The sequence below is a fragment of the Bufo gargarizans genome, chromosome 4 (genome assembly GCF_014858855.1).
Source record: "Bufo gargarizans isolate SCDJY-AF-19 chromosome 4, ASM1485885v1, whole genome shotgun sequence".
Taxonomy (NCBI): domain Eukaryota; kingdom Metazoa; phylum Chordata; class Amphibia; order Anura; family Bufonidae; genus Bufo; species Bufo gargarizans.
In genome coordinates, this window is record NC_058083.1 from 337,705,021 (window position 1) to 337,725,883 (window position 20,863).

At 41.9% G+C, this 20,863-nt stretch overlaps 1 protein-coding gene across 1 annotated transcript in view; it reads left to right on the forward strand.

The window, feature by feature from the left end:
• Positions 1 to 20,863, forward strand: part of UST (uronyl 2-sulfotransferase) — a 398,475-nt gene that overhangs the window by 193,064 nt on the left and 184,548 nt on the right.

Here is a 20,863-nt window from a genome sequence, read left to right on the forward strand (position 1 = left end):
TGTAGATTTTCAATCCGAATTCTGTACTGATAATAAATTGCAGTGTGCAGTATAATACTAGTTTTTCCAAAACCCCATCCACACATGGCAGAAAATACACACTTTAGGGCATGCTGCAGGTTTTTCTATAGTTTGCAACTGCAATGAAAGCCGCAAATGAAACTTGACCTGTGGTATTTATTGTGGCGCAGTTTTCCACAGAAGCAGGTCTAGGAACATCTTTCTTGAACCATTTCTAGTTGAAACCACAACTGTACGTGGGGCAAGACCATAAAAAGCCTTTTTATCTGTATTGTCTCACAATATTACGGACACGTGTACAGTACATATAAGGCTACTTTCACACTGGCTTTTTGGCTTTCCGTTTGTGAGATCCGCTCAGGGCTCTCACAAGCGGTCCAAAACGGATCAGTTTAGCCCCAATGCATTCTGAATGGATAAGCATCCGCTCAGAATGCATCAGTTTGCCTCAGTTTTCCTCCTTTCTGTCTCCATTCTTCTTTGGAAGCGGAATTGGTGTCCGTCTGACAAAACTGAGCCAAACGGATCCGTTGTGACACACAATGTATTTCAATGAGGACGGATCCGTTTTCTATGACACAATCTGGCACACTGGAAAACAGATCCATCCTCCATTGACTTTCAGTGGTGTTCAAGACGGATCAGTCTTGGCTATGTTAAAGATAATACAAACACATCTGTCCTGAACGGATGCAGACGTTTGTATTATCTGAACGGATCCGTCTGTGCAGATCCATGAAGGATCCACACCAAACGCGAGTGTGAAAGTTGCCTAACCCTACAACTCTAGTATTTAACTTGAAGCAAACGTGTCACCATACATATGCACTCTGCAGCATGTTATAGAGCAGAAGGAGCTGAGCACATGTATTTGTGTAGTTTTCTGTGAAAGGACAAGTAAAATTTGTAATTTATACATTTAAATCCTTGCTCTTTAGGCCCCTTGCAGACGAGCGTGTCCAGATGCGTTGCGAATGCGTTCAGTGAAAAATTTCAGTCATTCAGTTTTGCCTGTGATCGCATTCATTTGTTCAGTTTTTATCGCGTGAGTGCAATGCGATTTAATGAAGGTATGCAAACAACATCTCTTAGCAACCATCCGTGAAAAACACATTGCATCTGCACTTGTTTGCGGATGCAATGCGTTTTTCACGCAGCCCCATTCACTTCTATGGGACCAAATGCAGAATATAGAACATGCTGCGATTTTTACTCAACGCACAAGTGATGCGTGAAAAGCAACACACATGTACACTGCCCCATTGCAATGAATGGGTCCGGATTCCGTGCGGGCGCAATGCGTTCGCTTCATGCATTATGGAATGATCGTCTGCAAGGGGCCTTATATGCTTTAGAGTTCAGTGGGTGGTCCTGTGATTGACAGCTGTCTCTGTGTGCACACATTCATACATTAAAGGCTTTGCATCAAAAGTTTTACAGAATTTTCCCCATACACTATGTATCACAGTATGTATTAATCTGCTCAGCTCCTCCTGCAGAACAGACCTAACAGTTTTTCCGAGTCCAGCTAGAGCAGTGGGAAAAGTAGCTAACTGTTCGGACAGAAAGTGGAGGGGGGGAGGGCTGCTTTAGATTCTGCTATCTCCTGAATAGTAGCAGGTAGAAACATGTAACTGGTCTTGTTTGAAAGCTGACATTTCAGGCTTTCATACAAGACCAATGACCACTAACGTCCAAGCAACAGAGGCAAAATCACTGTTAGAAATCCATTTGGGAATAATCGTGGGTAAAACCTGTTTTTACTTTTACTTTCACTTTCAGATGTATTCACAGCATTCCATCAGTGATGTCTTCTAGTTGCTGTGATGGTATTGTCTGAAAGCTTAGAATATTAGCTTTCACACAATACAAAGCTTAGATCTCTAGCTGCTACCAAACCAGAGATATGAGCAGCTAAAGCAGCCCTCCTGTCAGTCTGGAGGAGAATGAGGACAGAAAAAACTGTAAAAAAAAATAAAATAAAAAAATATAGCACTGTGACGATTTTTGCCACACAGTGAACGCCGAAAAAAAATAATCCAGAAATGTAAAAATTCAATTTATTTTTTTATCTTTCCCACTTAAAATAAGTTATTCAATACTCAATATATGCTCAAAAATAAAATAAAAATTTAGGAGAAAAAATGAAAAACACAAAGGGGGAAAATATTAGTTCTTAAGGGTAAAATTAATTTCGTCACTAAGGGGTTACAAATGCAATAGTGTCCCCACAGACACACATTAAAAAGGAGGTTTTTTCCAATTTTAACTGTTAGGCCTAATGCACACGGCCGAGGCCGTATTGCGGGCCGCACACGGTTGGTCCGCAATACATGGGCGGACCCATTCACTGTTGTGTTTCTGTACGGTGTGGATGGATAACAGACCCATTGAAGTTGAATAGGTCTCGATCCGTCCCAGCCGCTGCATGGATGTTGCAAACTGGCCTTTATGAATATTTTTTTGTTTATTTTTATTGTATTTGTTGTTTTATTAGATCATTGGTTTTTATTATAATATGCTTATAAAATAAATTTTGTTTTTGAAGAAGCACTCTCTCAGATAAATGAGGTAATCCTTCTATTTGTGAGCTTTCAGCTCCCTTTCTGGTCCTCGGCTGGCTGGGTTAGTTTTGATTAGTAAATGATTTTCCACTTTGCCTAGAGCATAAACACGTCATAGTATTCTTTCTGGGCCCTTGAGATTGCGGAGGGATTTTGATGGGTTTAATATAATGGGAGGCAGGATTGTATATGTTTGAAAAGTCAGTGCTTGTTTTCAAAGGCCATTGTAACAAAAACTGTTTAGCTAGTTAGAAACAGGAGTATAGCTAATGTGTTTGTCTTCTTTTCACAATGTCTCTCTATGCTTCGTGTAGGCCATTAGTGAGATAGATTATATTTTCTTTGGACACCACAAGTGGTTCTATGTCCAAGCAAAAATCAGAATGCACATTATGTTGTACAACATAGTGGAGGATGTAGTTGGACACTTCCAGACAATTTTCAGTGAAGTGAATAGTAGGATTTCCTGTAGTTTGCATGACACCTGTATTTGAATTGTGGTCTTGGGTTGGATTCTTGAAGACTGTAGTTGTATGAATTACTTATATTTTATGAACAGTCTTTAAATGAGCTTCACACACACAAGTATATCTATACACCCAGTGGAAGCTCTCCAGACAGGGGGTTTGCTCTAGTGAATTTAATAATACATATCGAAATCACAGAAAGTCACCACCGGGGAAGTTCTTCCAGATAAGTGCAGCAATGTTTTGGGCTGTGTAACCCTTCTTCAGGCTTGAGTCCACAGTTTCCAGGTCTACCAGCAGTAGTGCGGAACATGCTAGATTCCAACTTTGCTGCACATTTATAAATAATTCAGCCGTGATGACATTCTGGGATATGGATGTCTCCTATTAATGTATTCCATTGGAGCAAGAACTGGTCAGAGGGGGGGTCTAATACAACCCCAGAATGCACTAAATCTATAGCAAGATTTCTTTCTTGCCAAATTTCTTATCCTCAGAAACTGGGTTTCGTGGGGTAAACTTACCAGTTTAGAAAGTCTAATAATAGTAACAACAAGAATAGCTCCTGTACCAATGCTGTTCTTCTATGGAGCAGATTTTTCTGTGATTTACCTTTTGTTATCCTTTATGGTGTCTACAACCCAAAAAAAATCTGCTCTATTCTTCATCAAAGTGCAAGTAAATCCACAGCAAAATCTATATGGTTTGAAGCAGACCTTCTGCTGCAGAATTACTTTGAAGAAATGTGGATTTGATGCAAAAAAACAAAAAACCCTTAAAACCCATACCACAAGTCAGGTAATGTGGCAGATTTTTTTATTTATTTTTTTGCAGCATGTGGATGAGATTTTGTCAGGGGCGTAGCTATAGAGGGTGCAGAGGTTGCAGTCGCTACTGGGCCCAAAGACCACATAAAAAGACACCAAATTTGGGGTGCTTTTTTTAATTAATTTTTTGCCTTAGGCAGCACAAAGGCAATATGCTTCCCTGCCCCTGGCAACAAAGCACTGTAGGAAGGTGGGGCCCAAGCTGAACTCTTGCACCAGGGCCCATAGCTATGCCCCTGGATTTTGTAAAATGTCAACCACTTTTCTGGTACTATAATAAGACTAGTTTAACACTAGCAGCAAGGAATTCCGTCAGGTTTTTCCAGCGGGGTGAACAGCCTGTTGGATCCATGCTGCCGCTAGTGCATGCATGTCCCCAGACTACCACTGACTATATTGGGGGCTGGCCAGAGTTCCGGCGGCAGCACAGCAAACATGCCGAGAGGCGGCTGGAATAAAACTACGACATGCCCTTAAGGTTGTTTTTTTGCATCATGATAGCTTTGGTGCACTTACGGCGCAGTCTTATGTACAACGGATAGTACATTGTGAGATGTTTACTACTGGAGTCACAGGGCTGAAAATACACATCATTATAGAGTGAGAAATGAAAAACTGATGTTGGGTATGTCTGCATTTAGCTTCTTGTGGTTCCCAGGTCTACCACAAACATTCTTGGCAGATTGTCTAATTATTTTAGGACTTTTGCTAAGAAATGTGCATAGATTTTTAGCACACATCATTACAACTTGTTTCCACATATGGTACAGTTCTTAAGTTGTTTGTGCAATTTTTGACAATTGTTTAACTCCTTTGCTGTCAGAACAGTTTTCACTTTGTTGACAAAAGAAAACCTTAGCTAAATAACAAGAAAAAATATTATGTTCCCACAAATTTTCGGGTGGATATCTTGCAGATTATTAAAGTGGCACCTAGCACTTATAGGTGATTTCATGCTTCTGACCAGTTCAGAGCCTGAGACACACAACACGTCCTAAAAATAAAAGTTCAAGATGTGCAGAATTCATACGTGTCCCATAAGTATATATGTGCATGCAAATATATTCAGATATTCACCAGAACTGAATGGACCCCATGATCTCCAAGATCCAGATGTCAGTAAACATTTGATTCACAGATCTGACAAATGTAGTCATTAGGTGGATGGGTGATTACATGTGCAACTGCTCATCTTCCCTCTTCTTTAGTCAAAAAGACTGTCGGAGAGCACATATCCTGTTAGTGGGACGGGTGATGAGATGAAGAAAAATCCCTGAATCTTCTCCCCTTGGGGTCACTGGAGGCTGGAAAGGAGCTCACAGTAACAGACTATGATCTTTTTCCATGATGTTACATGCAGCTTCCGCCTATCCCTTACACAGATTTAGTTTTCGTCCTAAGACTCTAGCTGCATCTAAGCATATAATCTGATGTATTGTGTACGTCCTTGGCTGCGAAATAGTTCAAATGGGTAGTTAATTAATATAATGTTATAGCATACGGCTAAAATATACCAAAACATTATTATTGATTTATCACTAGAATCCTGAGCAAGAAGAAACAGGGATAATTTCCTGTATGATCTGTGACCTGAAAATGATCGTTCCGGCAAGCAGATCGTTGTTTATATACAATGATCTGCACCGCCCAAACCACACGATCACCGTTCATCAGGCAATTGCCATCAACTTTTATGCCGGCAGATTATCAAGAATGAGCATTTGTACAAACACTCTTCCCCGATAATCTAACAGATCATTGGCCCATGTAAAAGGGCTGTAAAAAAAATCTAAGCCTAATATGTCGAGACCTTAAACTATAGATAGTGAAATGGAAATAAAAAAAAAAAAATTCAACAAACATTCTAAATAGTATGTTTAACAGAAAAACTTTAAACAGGCAGGGTGGATTTGATTTAAATCACTAGTCAGTAAGGCTTGATTTAAATCATAGTTTTCAACGTAAAGACTAATTCTTGCTGGTATAACTTATAATATGCAAGTAAATGAAGATTTTTAGAATAACAACTTTTCATATTAGTTTGATTAGGTTGATTCTGCATTCATAGGTTTGTAGAAGTTAGAATTAAGGTATTTTTCTCAACTCTGTTCATGTTTATAACATTTTTGCTGTGAAGAGGCATGTGATCTCTGCTGAGTCAAATTCAGTTTTGAGAACTGCAAAAGTAAACCAAGCATCTGTGATAATATCTTGTAGGCAAAAAAAAAACTGCCCAATAATCTTACAAAAACCTCTGGAAGAGCATGACATTGTGAATGGATTAATGGAATTTATTTACTAAAAAAAATTACATATACAGCCTTATTCTACATTATTAAAAAATGAATCTTTATTTCATGATGGAATAACCTTTTGGATGGTAATATATTTTCCTCCAAAAAGCATTTTATATTAAAAAAAATCCGTTTTTATTTTATTTTTTTAAATTATAGATTTTTATCCACTCTGACAAAAGGTTATTTTCTGGTGGCACTTTCCCTAAATGGCATCCATTATATGCCTATAAATTGTACAGCTCTTGGAACTAAAGTTTGGTGGTTCTGTATTACATTTCTCAGTCCTCCTCACAGTCTTTTCTTTTCTTCCCAGTCAGTGTTGCCAAGCACTCGTGCAGCAACACTTCATAGCAGGTATTCTTTAAAAGCAACTTGTAGATGCCATTATTCAAAGCCATTAGAAGAAAACAGCAGAGCATTACATTAAAGTCACCTTATTGTAGAATGAAATAATATCTAACATAGTATAAAAGCAATGGAGTAGAAAAATGTGTAAATGTCAAATATTTTATTGGTTGTGCAAAATAAATCAGGTAGCATGCATCATCTTCATACTTTCCAACATTTAAAAAAGGAATATTATATTATTATATATTATATTATTTAAAGGATAACTGTCACATTTAGACCCTAATTTCAATTTTCATATATGTAGTTACTAATAACATGATATTCCAGAATCTGTTACTATTAGACTGACTTACCCCATATTTAATAAGATTCAACCCTTAGCAACCAGTCTGCATAAAACTGCAATTTCACTGTTCAGTTACGATGGCCGCCACGGCCCTCACCCTGAGGCTAATCCCGCCTGCCCTCACTAGCCAGTAACAATTTGAAAAGAATTGAGAACCGCACTCTATTGTTTTAGCGTTCAGGTGCCAACCAAGGGCTGTAAACAGCCAATATATATATAGATAAGTAAATTTGAGGCACACTGTTTCCAGTACTTGCAAAGTGGAGAATTTATTTATTAGCATATAGTGCTATCATCCATTTGCCCAATCTGCTTTAGGGTTTTGAACATAAACCGGACGTTTCGGTCACGCAGGACCTTCATCTGCGGTTTTATCTACAATATAATGATCAACAAGAACAGGATTATAGCACTTATAACAATAGGATTAAGTGCAAAAGATATAAGTGTATATACATTAGAGTAAGTCCTGAAGAAATTGTTATATATATGAAAAGAGTCATACATTGAGTTCGGGGTATATAGAGTATACAGAGTATGTATGTAGGACCACTTGACATGTAAATAACAAGATAGCCAGATGGCACACATCTATGGGATGATCGATATCAAATCCAGGTGGTACTTCATATATCTCAGTATGCTCCCCCAGCCTCATATAAATAATAGAAGCAAAATAAACCACCACCTAGAAGGAATGGGTATCTGCATTAACTTTCAGTCACATTCCTATTTAACCCTCTCAATGCTGGTTGCATATTAGAAAATTCTCATTACAGATGCTGATAATCAGAGGCATATATCTCAGTATACATTGGCTTGCTCTGGGGTCTTGCAAGGTAAGAGACCTGAAAAGAAAAATCCTTATTAGAGTTGCTATATAGTAGTCAGTACCTGTTCAGACGGATGTGGGTTAGTGGGGCGCTGGATGCGTGGCGTCTGGGTTAGAAGGCTGCTATTTAAGGCTGTATGGGGTTCCTGGAGGTTCCGGTCATGTGATCGGAAGTCACATGGCCGCTGGGGCTAGCGTGTGCGTTCCACCTATGACGTTTGCGCCAGCGCTGCGTTCCACTATGTTATTCTATGGGCCGGGTTTTAATAAGATCTATAGAAAGAAGGCCCGTATAAAAGCGTAAATGCTGCGCTTATGTTTTATATTGAGGAGTACACTGGGATCTGGAGGGCGGGGGATGGTGGCAAAATAATGCAGTTTAATTGGAATCAAAACATAATAGATATACCTAATAATAAGGAATAGAAGATATAGGTTAAATGATAGCGGTTAATATTCTATAATAAGTCAGGTAGAGGGAAATTATAACCATGGATGGGTGGTGGAGTAAAGGAGGGGGGGGGGGGGAATTTCTCACCCACACCCGTTGCAGACAAAAACAATTTTTAGCGAGTCTGTGGAAAAAAGGGAATAGTATTTAGAACATCTTCCTAACAGTCATCAAAATATAGACAAATGATAAATACAATTGGGATATTAATGAGGAGCTCCGAGAACAAATTTAAGTATGAATAAATTCAAGTATTGATAAAAAAAAAGTCACATTCACGGTTCAGACCGTTAGGCGAAAGTGTCCCTAATTTATGAATCCAAAAAGCCTCCTTCTGTTTTAGGAGGAGTGTCCGATTGCCGCCCCTCCTTGGTCGATCCACTTGTTCCAAAATTTGGAACCGAAGTTGCGAAATTCGGTGTTTCCTGTCCGAAAAATGGTGTGGGATCAGCAAGAAGTTATGTTAAAGTCTGATGGTTGACTTGTGCTTGCTTATTCTGTCTCGCACATGTTGAGTGGTCTCACCAACATATGCGAGACCAATTGGGCATTTTATCAAGTATACAACATAACTTGATTCACAAGTAAAGAACCCTTGGATTGCGAAGGCCTGTCCAGTATGTGGGTGTGTCACGTACTCTCCTTTTGTTACATTAGAGCACTGTGCACAGTGCAGACAGGGGTATGTACCATTTTGTTTGCTCCGTAAATGAGTCTGTATTGATGGTCTAGTAAGACTCCCTATATCCGCCCTGAGTAGTTTATCCCTGATGTTGGGGGGTCTCTTATAACAAGTTAATGGGGGTTGTTGGAATTCCTCTATTTCAGGGTAGGATTTCGCTAGTAGGGGCCAATATTGTTTGAATACCTGTTGTATCTTTGGCATAAGGGGGTGGTATGTAGTTATGCATGCTACCCTCTTTGGATTCGTAGGGCGTGGTCTACGAGTCTCATTGAGGCTATTTAAGGCTTTTTTCAGAATGGTCTCCGGATAACCCCTATTGGAGAATTTTTCAGTCATTAGGTCAAGACGTTTGACTTTGGTTGCGTCGTCAGTGACAATTCGATCGACTCGTGTATTTTGGGAGCGTGGTAGGGACTCCTCGTTGCCCGTGGATGGCAGCTCTCGTATTGCAAGAGACTATTACAATCGGTAGGTTTGCTATAGAGGTCTATTGTTAGTGCTCCTATTTGGTCAATTTGAACAAGTGTGTCTAAAAAGCTAATCTCTTTTTTGCTGGTGTGGGAGGTAAAACCTAACTCACTGTATATTTGATTGAAATACTCTACCAAATTGTGTATGGTAGATATCGGTCCTCTCCAGATACAAAAGATGTCGTCTATAAAACGGTACCATACATCTGCGTACTGGCAGAAGAGGGGATTTGTATAGACTAAGTCTTCTTCAAATGCTGTCATGAAAGCATTAGCATAAGGCGGGGCCACATTGGACCCCATAGCGGTGCCCCTCTTCTGGCCATAGTAAGTTTCACCGAACAGGAAGATATTCTTTTTGAGTATAATCTCAAGTAGTGTGAGGCAAAATTCCTGCTGTATGGTAGTTAGGCTGGAATTTTTTTGTAGAAGTCTTGCCGTGGCTTTTATGCCTTTATCATGTGCTATTGAAGTATATAGACTATTTACATCTAAAGTGAGTAGGGTACTGTCTGGTGTGAGTGTTATAGCTTTCAATTTTTTAATAAAATCGGATGTATCCAATATGAAGGATCTCAATGTTTTAATGAGTGGTGTAAGGATTTTTTCCATATAAATGGCCAGAGGGGATAAAATGGAATTAGTAGATGCGATGATTGGATGTCCCGGAGGGTTAATGAGGCTTTTGTGAATCTTGGGTAACATATAGAATACTGGTGTAATGGGATTGTGTTCCACCAGAAAACTGACAGTTTTGCTATCTATGGTCCCTATCTTGGAGTATAGCTCTATTGTATTGGTACTCAATGTCTGTATTTGTATAGTGGGGTCGGTAATATTTCATAGGTCTCAGTGTCTGCAAGTTGTCTCGATCTCTGTCATGTAATCTTTTTTATCCATGACCACCGGGGCTCCCCCTTTGTCTGCAGGTTTGATAATAATATTTTTATTTCGTTGGAGGGCTTCGACTGCTGACTTTTCACTGGGGGACAGGTTATTTGTATGTTTGAACTGGCCCTGCATGTTCTCCACTAGTATTTTTTGTACTAATTTTTGAGATAGAGAGATGTAAGTTTCTTCCGGATGTTTATTTTTAGGTGGCATATAGGAACTTTTGTTCCTCAAGCCCAGGTTGTCAATGGATAAAGGTCCCGGTGGAACGGTAATGTCGGGTTGTGGCAGAGGAGTTTCCTCCAAAATGGGCTTTAAGTCTCAATGTTCGATAAAACCTCTGTGATTCCTGTTCCAATATGAAGGTATTTAATTTTGGTGTAGGGCAAAATGACAGTCCTTTTTGTAAGACAGAGATCTGTTCAGGTAATAGGGTAGTAGATGAAATGTTTATGACTAAATTGTCACCCTTACCTGGGATTGTGTCTGGATTTGTTCCTCTGGAACGCCTGCCGCCCCTCCTGGTCTTCCGCCTCTGGAACGGCCTCGTCGGTTGCCTAAAAAACGGGACGGATATCTCTGGTTGCCGGATCTGTCACTATCGGAATACGATGAGCCGGAGTAATGTGGGTTTCGATAGCCCCTGAAGCCTTGATTTTATTGATTTCCTTTCCACCGGTATACCGTTTCCAATCTATAGTCTTCTGCGTCACGTATGAACTTCTGTCGTTTGTTTTGTTCTGTATTCTTCTTAAATTCTTGTAACAGTTTTTCAATTCTTTCTTTTGCTTTCGTTAGGTCTTCCTCAGGGGTAGTGGAGGTTAGTTGTATCTCGGTGCTCTCAATCTTCTTAGTTAATTCTCCGATTGAGGACTGTAGTTCTTCTATTGTATGAGATCAAAGTTCAATATATTTTCAAAGCGCTCGCAGAATTCCTTCTTGTCAGCAAAGAGTGTGGGTCTCAGACGTGATCCTAGGCCTCTTGGAATGCGTTTATTTTTATAGTACTGTTAACGTACTACAACGTACTACAATTGTGCAGATCTCAGCCCCCTAATCGGGTGCTGCCAGGCAGCAGGGGCCAGAACCCCCTCTCTCCCCAGTATTAAAAGCATTGGTGGCCAGTGCGGCCCCCCTCCCTCCCCAGTATTAAAAGCATTGGTGGCCAGTGCGGCCCCCCTGTCCCTCCCTCCCCAGTATTAAAAGCATTGGTGGCCTGTGCGGCCCCCCCTCCCTCCCCAGTATTAAAAGCATTGGTGGCAGTGGCCACAGGCTGACAACCCCCCTGCCCTCCCATCATTAGTGGCCATGGTTACTTAGCTTATACTTACATTGCTGTCTGTGGCCGGTCGGCGCTCCTCCTACTGGTAAGTGACAGGTCTGTGCGGCGATCCTGTGGAGGATGGGATTGTTCCAGCAGACTTTGTAAAAAAAACAAATAAAAAAAAACCTGCCAAAACAGCCATTTTTCAGTTACCTTGCCTCACAAAAAACTTAATATAGAGCAATTAAAAATCATACGTACCCCAAAATAGTACCAATAAAACTGGCACCTTATCCCCTAGTTTACAAAATAGGGTCACTTTTTGGGAGTTTCTACTGTAAGGGTGCATCAGGGGGGCTTTAAATGGGACATGGCATCTAAAACCAGTTTAGCAAAATCTGCCTTCCAAAAACCATACGGTGTTCCTTTCCTTCTGCGCCCTGCCGTGCGCCCTTACATGAGTTTACGACCACATGTTGGCTGTTTCTGTAAACCGCAGAATCAGGGTAATAAATGTTAACCCTTTCACGTCTGCAATCTGTATATATACGTGATAGCTGCACATACCCCGTGCAGCTACCACGTATATATACGTTCTGGCAGCTCTTTAATCCAAGCGCTGCAAAGCGCTTGGATTAAAGCTTCTGCCCCTGCCCTGTATGCTGTCACGGACAGCATACAGTGCAGTAATGCCGGCAAGGGACCAATCAGAGTGGCCCCTTGCCGGCAATCGATCCGATTGGTTAGTCTGTGCAGACTAACCAATCGGATCGCGGCAGCGTTAAAATGCCGGTTTCTGGCTCTGATCTGCGCTCTGCAGATCAGAGCCTGAAATCGGTAAGGTGTCCTCGTGCCCCCCGATCCTCCAAGCCTTTGGTGCCCGCCTTTGGTGCCCCTCTGTGGTCCCCCCCATCTGTGCCCCGCGGACCTGTGCCACCTCTGCCACGCCGATCTGTGCCTGCTGCGCCGCTGATGTCCTTCCTGCCCTGATGCGGTCCGCCCCTTCCCCGCCCCCTGCATTAATTTTCTGGCCGCCCCCCCCCCCCCCCCCCCCCAGCGATGCCCCCGATTCCCCATTCTGTGTGCGATGGCGGCGGCTCCATTCCTGAGCCGCCGCCATCAGCAGAGAGTGTCAGCTCTATGCTGACACTCTCCTGTAGCCCGATAGATGCTGCGGTTGCGGCATCCATCGGGTTAACAAAGGGAGGGGGCTCCCTCTCTCCACCATCGGGGCTGCAGCGCTGTGATTGCAGCACCCGATGGTTGCCATGGCAACCGGACGCTTTGCAAAAGCGTCCGGTTGCCATGGCAAAGGCGTCCAGTGCTGCCACCTACAGGCAGTCTGGAAGTATTATACTTTGCAATGCAAGAGCATTGCAAAGTATAGTACAACTATCAGCCCCACTGGATCTTCAAGATCCAAGAGGGAACTGATAAAAAAAAGTGAAAATAATAAAAGTAAAAATAAATCAATAAATAAATAAAAATGTAAATAAAAAAAAAGACATTGCCTTTTCCTATAAAAAAATGAAAAAATAAAATAAAATACACATATTAGGTGTCACCGCGTCCGTAACGACCGTCTCTATAAATATATCACGTGATGGACCCCGTCCGATAAACACCATAAAAATAAATAAAATAAAAAACAGTGGCAAAAAAGCTATTTTTGTCACCTTACATCACAAAAAGTGCAACAGCAAGCGATCAAAAAGGTTTATGACCCCCAAAATAGTACCAATCAAACCATCACTTCGTCCCGCAAAAAATGATACCCTATTTAAGACAATCGCCCAGAAAATAAAAAAGCTATGGCTCTCAGACTATAGAGACACTAAAACATCATTTTTTTTGTTTCAGAAATGCTATTATTGTGTAAAACTTAAATAATTAAGAAAAAGTATACATATTAGGTATTGCCACGTCCGTAACGATCTTCTCTATAAAACTATCACATGACCTAACTCCTCAGATGAACGCTGTGAAAATAAATAAATGAAAACTATTCCAAAACAGCCAATTTTTGGGTCACCTTGCCCCATAAAGTGTAATAAAGAATGATCAAAAAATCCTATGTACCCAAAAATAATACCAATAAAAACCTCAACACTTTCTGCAAAAAACGAGCCCCTGCACAAGACGATCGGCAGAAAAATAAAAAACATATGGCGTTCAGAAAACCAATCCAGCACAATCTGCCTTCCAAAAACCGTATGGCATTCCTTTCCTTCTGCGCCCTGCCGTGTGCCCGTACAGCCGTTTACGACCACATGTGGGGTGTTTCTGTAAACCGCGGAATCAGGGTAATAAATATTGAGTTTTGTTTGGCTGTTAACCCTCAATGTGTTAAAGAAAAAAAATATATAAAATGGAAAATCTGCCAAAAAAGTGAAATTTTTAAATTTCATCTCCATTTTCCTTTAATTCTTGTGGAACGCCTAAAGGGTTAACAAAGTTTGTAAAATCAGTTTTGAGTAACTTGAGGGGTGTAGTTTCTATAATGGGGTCATTTATGGGGGTTTCCACTATGTAAGCCCCACAAAGGGACTTCAGACCTGAACTGGTCCTTAAAAAGTGGGTTTTGGAAATTTTCTTAAAAATTGTAAGAATTGCTTCTAAACTTCTAAGCCTTCTAACGCCCTAAAAAAATAAAATTACATTTCCAAAATGATGCCAACATAAAGTAGACATATGGGGAATGTTAAGTAATAAATATTTTATTAGGTATCACTTTCTGTTTTAGACGCAGAGAAATGGAAATTTGGAAAATTGTGAATTTTTCCTAAATTTTGGTAAATTTGGGATTTTTTCATAAATAAAGGTGAAATATATTGACTCAAATATATGACTATCATGAAGTACAATGTGTCACGAGAAAACAATCTCAGAATGGCGTGGATAAGTAAAAGTGTTCCAAAGCTATTACCACATAAAGTGACGCATGTCAGATTTGTAAATTTTGACCTGGACACTGGGGCATCAATGACCCTTGGTCATGAAAGGGTTAAGTTTTGTTTGGCTGTTAACCCTCAATGTGTTAAAGAAAAAAATGTAATAAAATGGAAAATCTGCCAGAAAAGTGAAATTTTTACATTTCATCTCCATTTTCCTTTCACTCTTGTGGAACACGTAAAGGGTTAACAAAGTTTGTAAAATCAGTTTTGAGTAACTTGAGGGGTGTCGTTTCTACAATGGGGTAATTTATGGGGGGTTTCCACTATGTAAGCCCCACAAAGTGACTTCAGACCTGAACTGATCCTTAAAAAGTGGGTTTTGGAAATTTTCTTAAAAATTTTAAGAATTGCTTCTAAACTTCTAAGCCTTCTAATGTCCTAAAAAAATAAAATGACATTTCCAAAATGATGCCAACATAAAGTAGACATATGGGAAATGTTAAGTAATAAATATTTTATTAGGTATGACTTTCTGTTTTAGAAGCAAGGAAATGAAAATTTAGAAAATTGTGAACTTTTCACAATTTATTTAAATTTGGGATTTTTTCATAAATAAAGGTGAAATATATTGACTCAAATTTATGACTATCATGAATTACAATATGTCACGAGAAAACAATCTCAGAATGACTTGGATAAATAAGTGTTCCAAAGCAATTACCACATAAAGTGACGCATGTCAGATTTGTAAATTTTGACCTGGACACTGGGGTATCAGTGACCCTTGGTCATCAAAGGGTTAAGTTCCACAATTACAATAATGTTTTGTTCATAGCACATCATGAATAGATGAGTGAATCACTGTTCATTTTATTACACCATATTATCCTTCCGGCCCTGTGAAGAGCTCCTCTGCCTTTTCTTTTATATGGTCCTATCATAATCCTGGTCATCGCCTCAGTCTCCATTTCTTTTACCTATCTGCTAGCAATTACCACAGGGTAGGTGATAAGTGTCTGATGCTGGGGGTTCATCTGTTCAGACTCCCACAGATTACGAGAACAGGGGTCCCTGACTTCACTGGGTGAATGAAATGGTAGTGCGCCTGTGGGTCCACCACTCCATACAGTTCTATAGCACTGCCAGGGATAGCCTAGGTAGGAATCGGCACTCCCATGGACAGTGAATAGAGCGTTGGCCATTTATGCACACTACAGCTTTGCTCACAGAGGGGACCCGGGAACCACATTTTCCTGATCCTGTGGATAGATGATACATTTTGTTTATGTGCTGACCTCTTTAATTTTTAGTGTTTTACTGCAGTGAAAGGTGGTTCCCTTAACCTCCTCACGACCGCCGTACGCAGGATTGCGTCTTCGCGGCGGTCGTGCTGTTCTGGCTGGATGCGCCGGCGATTGCGCATCGCGGGCCGGCAAAATTCAAAGAAGAACTTCGTCATCAACCTGCCGGCCACGATCATTGGCTGGCAGGTTGATGATTTTCAAAAAAACGAATCAGCAGCCAGATAACCCATCATATTAGTAAATATGATGGGGTTATATGGCTGCTGTGCTCCTCTGCTCCTTCTTTTGGTCGGTTGGTTCCAGGAGAGGAGCAGAGGAGCACATCATTACTGTGAGTACCCACTACAGTACACTTAGCCCCCAGATCACCTCCCAGCACCCAATTAACCCTTTGATCACCCTGTCAATCACTAGTGAAAAGGAAAAAAAGTGATCAGTGCAAACTGTCACTTTTTTTTTTTTTCACTGGTATTGACCGTTAGGTTTTAGGTATAGTTTAGGTCCCTTGGTTAGGTAGTTAGCGATCAGTTAGCGCCCAGCCCACCGCACCGCAGTCCGTTATTCGCTGATTAGCGTATCGCTAATCAGCATTTGTACTTTTATAGTATCTGAAAGTGATCAAAACTGATCACGGTCAGATCTATAATAGTACTAGTGTCACTTTAGTTCGCCCTCCACCCAAAACGCAGTGTTTGCCCGATCAGGCCTGATCGGTCGCCCACACGTGCGTTTGCCCACGCCCGCCCCACCGCAGTGACAAAAAAATATATATTTTTTTTGATCACTGCACATTCACTTTACACGCACTGCGGCGATAAAAAAATCAGTTTTGATATTTTTTATCAACCGCAGCGGCCTCCGGTACTTCGCTAGGCTCCCCTTTGTAAGACAGGCTTGCTTTTTTTTTCTTGGGTAGTCTCAGGGAATACCCCGAAATTTAGTTGCCCACATGTCTAACAGGGGGTATTCTTCTGAAGAGGCCTACAGGCTTCTGACCCAGTCGGATGAGGAGTGGGAACCCTCATCTGATGAATCCAGTGGGTCAGAATACGAACCTGTAGAAAGCAGTGGCTCTCTGACCCAAAGTTCGGACGAGGAGGCTGAGGTCCCTGATAGCAGCAGGCGTACCCGGCCCCGTGTCGCTAGACCGCAGGTTGCGCAGGATCCGCTTCAAGAGCAGCAGAGTGGGGCTGGTGCTGTCGGATTACGTGGTGAGGCATACACCAGCAGCCCAGCCCTTCCTGGACCTAGTACCAGCACTGCCGTACAACCTGGTGAAGTAGCGAGCACCAGAAGGGCAGTTGAAGCTGGTACGGTGGCACGTGCAGTAGTGACCCCGTCGCAGCCACCGCAAAGACGTGCCCGTAGAGCCCCTAGAATCCCAGAGGTGCTGGCAAACCCTGATTGGCAGTCCCCAACTTCCGCCGCACCCGTAGTTTTCCCTTTCACTGCCCAGTCTGGAGTTCGGGTTGAGACAGCTCAGATCGGTTCGGCCCTGGGATTTTTTGAGCTGTTCTTGACTGCGGAGCTTTTAGACTTAGTTGTGGCCGAAACAAACAGATATGCCACACAATTTATAACCGCTAACCCGGGAAGCTCTTATGCCCAGTCTTTCCGGTGGAAACTAGTCCAAGTTTCCGAAATTAAAACTTTTCTGGGCCTCCTCCTCAACATGGGCCTGACAAAAAAACATGAATTGCGGTCATATTGGTCCACAAACCCAATTCATCACATGCCCATGTTCTCTGCTGCTATGTCCAGGACACGATTTGAGACCATCCTGCGTTTCCTGCACTTTAGTGATAACAGCACCTCCCGTCCCAGAGGCCACCCTGCTTTTGACCGGCTCCACAAAATTCGGCCCCTCATAGACCATTTCAACCTGAAATTTGCAGATATTTATACCCCAGAGCAAAACATCTGCATAGACGAGTCCCTAATACATTTTACCGGGCGCCTTGGCTTCAAACAATACATCCCAAGCAAGCGCGCCCGGTATGGGGTCAAATTGTATAAGCTCTGTGAAAGGGCCACAGGCTATACCCACAAATTTCGGGTCTATGAGGGAAAAGATCAGACCCTGGAGCCGGTCAGTTGCCCTGACTACCTGGGGAGCAGTGGGAAGACAGTTTGGGACTTGGTGTCACCCTTATTCGGCAAGGGGTACCATCTTTATGTGGACAATTTTTACACAAGTGTGGCCCTCTTTAGGCATTTGTTTCTAGAACGGATTGGCGCCTGTGGTACCGCGCAAACTAGTCGCGCGGGCTTCCCCCAACGGCTCGTTACCACCCGTCTTGCAAGGGGGCAGAGGGCCGCACTGTGTAACGAAGAACTGCTCGCGGTGAAATGGAGAGACAAGCGTGACGTTTACATGCTCTCCTCCATTCACGCAGACACGACAATCCAAATTGAGCGAGCAACCCGTGTCATTGAAAAGCCCCTCTCAGTCCACGACTATAACCTCCACATGGGAGGGGTCGACTTCAATGACCGGATGTTGGCTCCGTATTTAGTTTCCCGACGCACCAGACGCTGGTATAAGAAGGTGTCTGTATATTTAATTCAATTGGCTCTGTACAATAGTTTTGTTCTCTACAGTAAGGCTGGGAGAACTGGATCCTTCCTCAAATTTCAGGAAGAGATCATCGCGAACCTCCTGTATCCAGGAGGTTCCGTGGCCCCATCCACCAGTGTAGTTAGCCGTCTACACGAGCGACACTTCCCCAGTGTCGTTGCTGGTACCTCAAACCGACCGCCACCCCGAAAAAAATGTCGTGTCTGTAGCAGGAGTGGAATAAGGCGTGACACCCGCTATTTCTGTCCTGACTGTCCCGACCACCCTGCCCTATGCTTTGGAGAGTGTTTCCGGAAGTACCACTCACAGGTACACTATTAGCATAGAGATCATCTCACCAGGATAGGCACACAGGGCTATTAGGGCCCATTGACTCACAGCTGCTGCAAACGTCTCCTTTCACATGGGACAAAGTGCATAACGCACTTCGCCACATCTTTGGGCGATTTGCGCTTTGCACATTGACCCATGGGGAAGGAGAGGTTTGTTCTATAAAGGTAAAAAAAAAAAAAAAAAAAAAAAAAACAGGTAAGCAAACAGGTTAATGTTTAGTTCCAAAAGTTAAAGTTACATGTTCTGTTCCAAAGTTAATAAAATTATTGCGTTGTGGCCTGGTTTTTTCTTTTTTTTTTTTTTTTTTTTGTCTTTTTACCTTCCAGGTGGACCAACCGATCTACTAGCTGCAGCACCGATGTGCATTCTGACAGAAGCATTGCGCTGCTGTCAGATTACACGCAAGTCGGTGTATGCGGCGCTGCAAGACGGGATTTTCTCCTCTGCAGTGACAGATACGTTTGCCGAGGCATACGAGCTGAGGAGGAGGCGGCGTTCCTATGCTTTGGCAAGCACTTTGTGTATGTATATATATATATATATATATATATATATATATATATAAAAAAAAAATCCCGGCAATGATTTATTCATCCACATCGATTGATGCGAATGGAGAAATCTGGTTTGCCAGGGCATACGAGCTAAGTGGGTATGGATGTAGGGCGGAGCTCCTATGTCCTGGCAGACGCCTTTCCCCTCCATTTTTTTTTTTTTGGCAGAGATTTTTTCATCCACATTGATCGATGCGAATGAAGAAATCTGTGCCGTTCATTTTTTTCTTTCAGCCCAGAGGCTGAACGGAAAAAAAAATCTCATTACCTGTATGCTCAATATAAGGAGAATAGCAGAAACTCCTAATGCTGGCCATACATGTAATGATTGCGGAGACCCTCAAATGCCAGGGCAGTACATGTGGGGTATTTATACTGCCCTGGCTTTTTAGGGGCCCTAAAGCGTGAGAAGAAGTCTGGGATCCAAATGTCTAAAAATGCCCTCCTAAAAGGAATTTGGGCACCTTTGCGCATCTAGGCTGCAAAAAAGTGTGACACATCTGGTATCGCCGTACTCAGAAGAAGTTGGGGAATGTGTTTTGGGGTGTCATTTTACATATACCCATACTGGGTGAGATAAATATCTTGGTCAAATGCCAACTTTGTATAAAAAAATGGGAAAAGTTGTTTTTGCCAACCTATTTCTCTCACCCAGCATGGGTATATGTAAAATGGCACCCCAAAACACATTCCCCAACTTCTCCTGAGTACGGCGATACCAGATGTGTCACACTTTTTTGATGCCAAGGTGTGCAAAGGGGCACATATTCCAAAGTGCACCTTTCGGATTTTGCAGGCCATTTTTTACACATTTTGATTGCAAAGTACTTCTCACACATATGGGCCCCTAAATTGCCAGGGCAGTATAACTACCCCACAAGTGACCCCATTTTGGAAAGAAGACACCCCAAGGTATTCTGTGAGGGGCATGGTGAGTTCCTAGAATTTTTTATTTTTTGTCGCAAGTTAGTGGAATATGAGACTTTGTAAGAAAAAAAAAAAAAAAAAAAAATCATCATTTTCCGCTAACTTGTGACAAAAAATAAATAAATTCTAGGAACTCGCAGTGCCCCTCACGGAATACCTTGGGGTGTCTTCTTTCCAAAATGGGGTCACTTGTGGCGTAGTTATACTGCCCTGGCAATTTAGGGGCCCATATGTGTGAGAAGTACTTTGCAATCAAAATGTGTAAAAAATGGCCTGCAAAATCCGAAAGGTGCACTTTGGAATATGCGCCCCTTTGCCCACCTTGGCATCAAAAAAGTGTCACACATGTGGTATCGCCGTACTCAGGAGAAGTTGGGGAATGTGTTTTGGGGTGTCATTTTACATATACCCATGCTGGGTGAGAAAAATATCTTGGTCAAATGCCAACTTTGTATAAAAAAATGGGAAAAGTTGTCTTTTGCCAAGATATTTCTCTCACCCAGCATGGGTATATGTAAAATGACACCCCAAAACACATTCCCCAACTTCTCCTGAGTACGGCGATACCACATGTGTGACACTTTTTTGCTGCCAAGGTGGGCAAAGGGGCGCATATTCCAAAGTGCACCTTTCGGATTTCACCGGTCATTTCTTACACATTTTGATTGCAAAGTTCTTCTCACACATTTGGGCCCCTAAATTGCCAGGGCAGTATAACTACCCCACAAGTGACCCCATTTTGGAAAGAAGACACCCCAAGGTATTCTGTGAGGGGCATGGTGAGTTCCTAGAATTTTTTATTTTTTG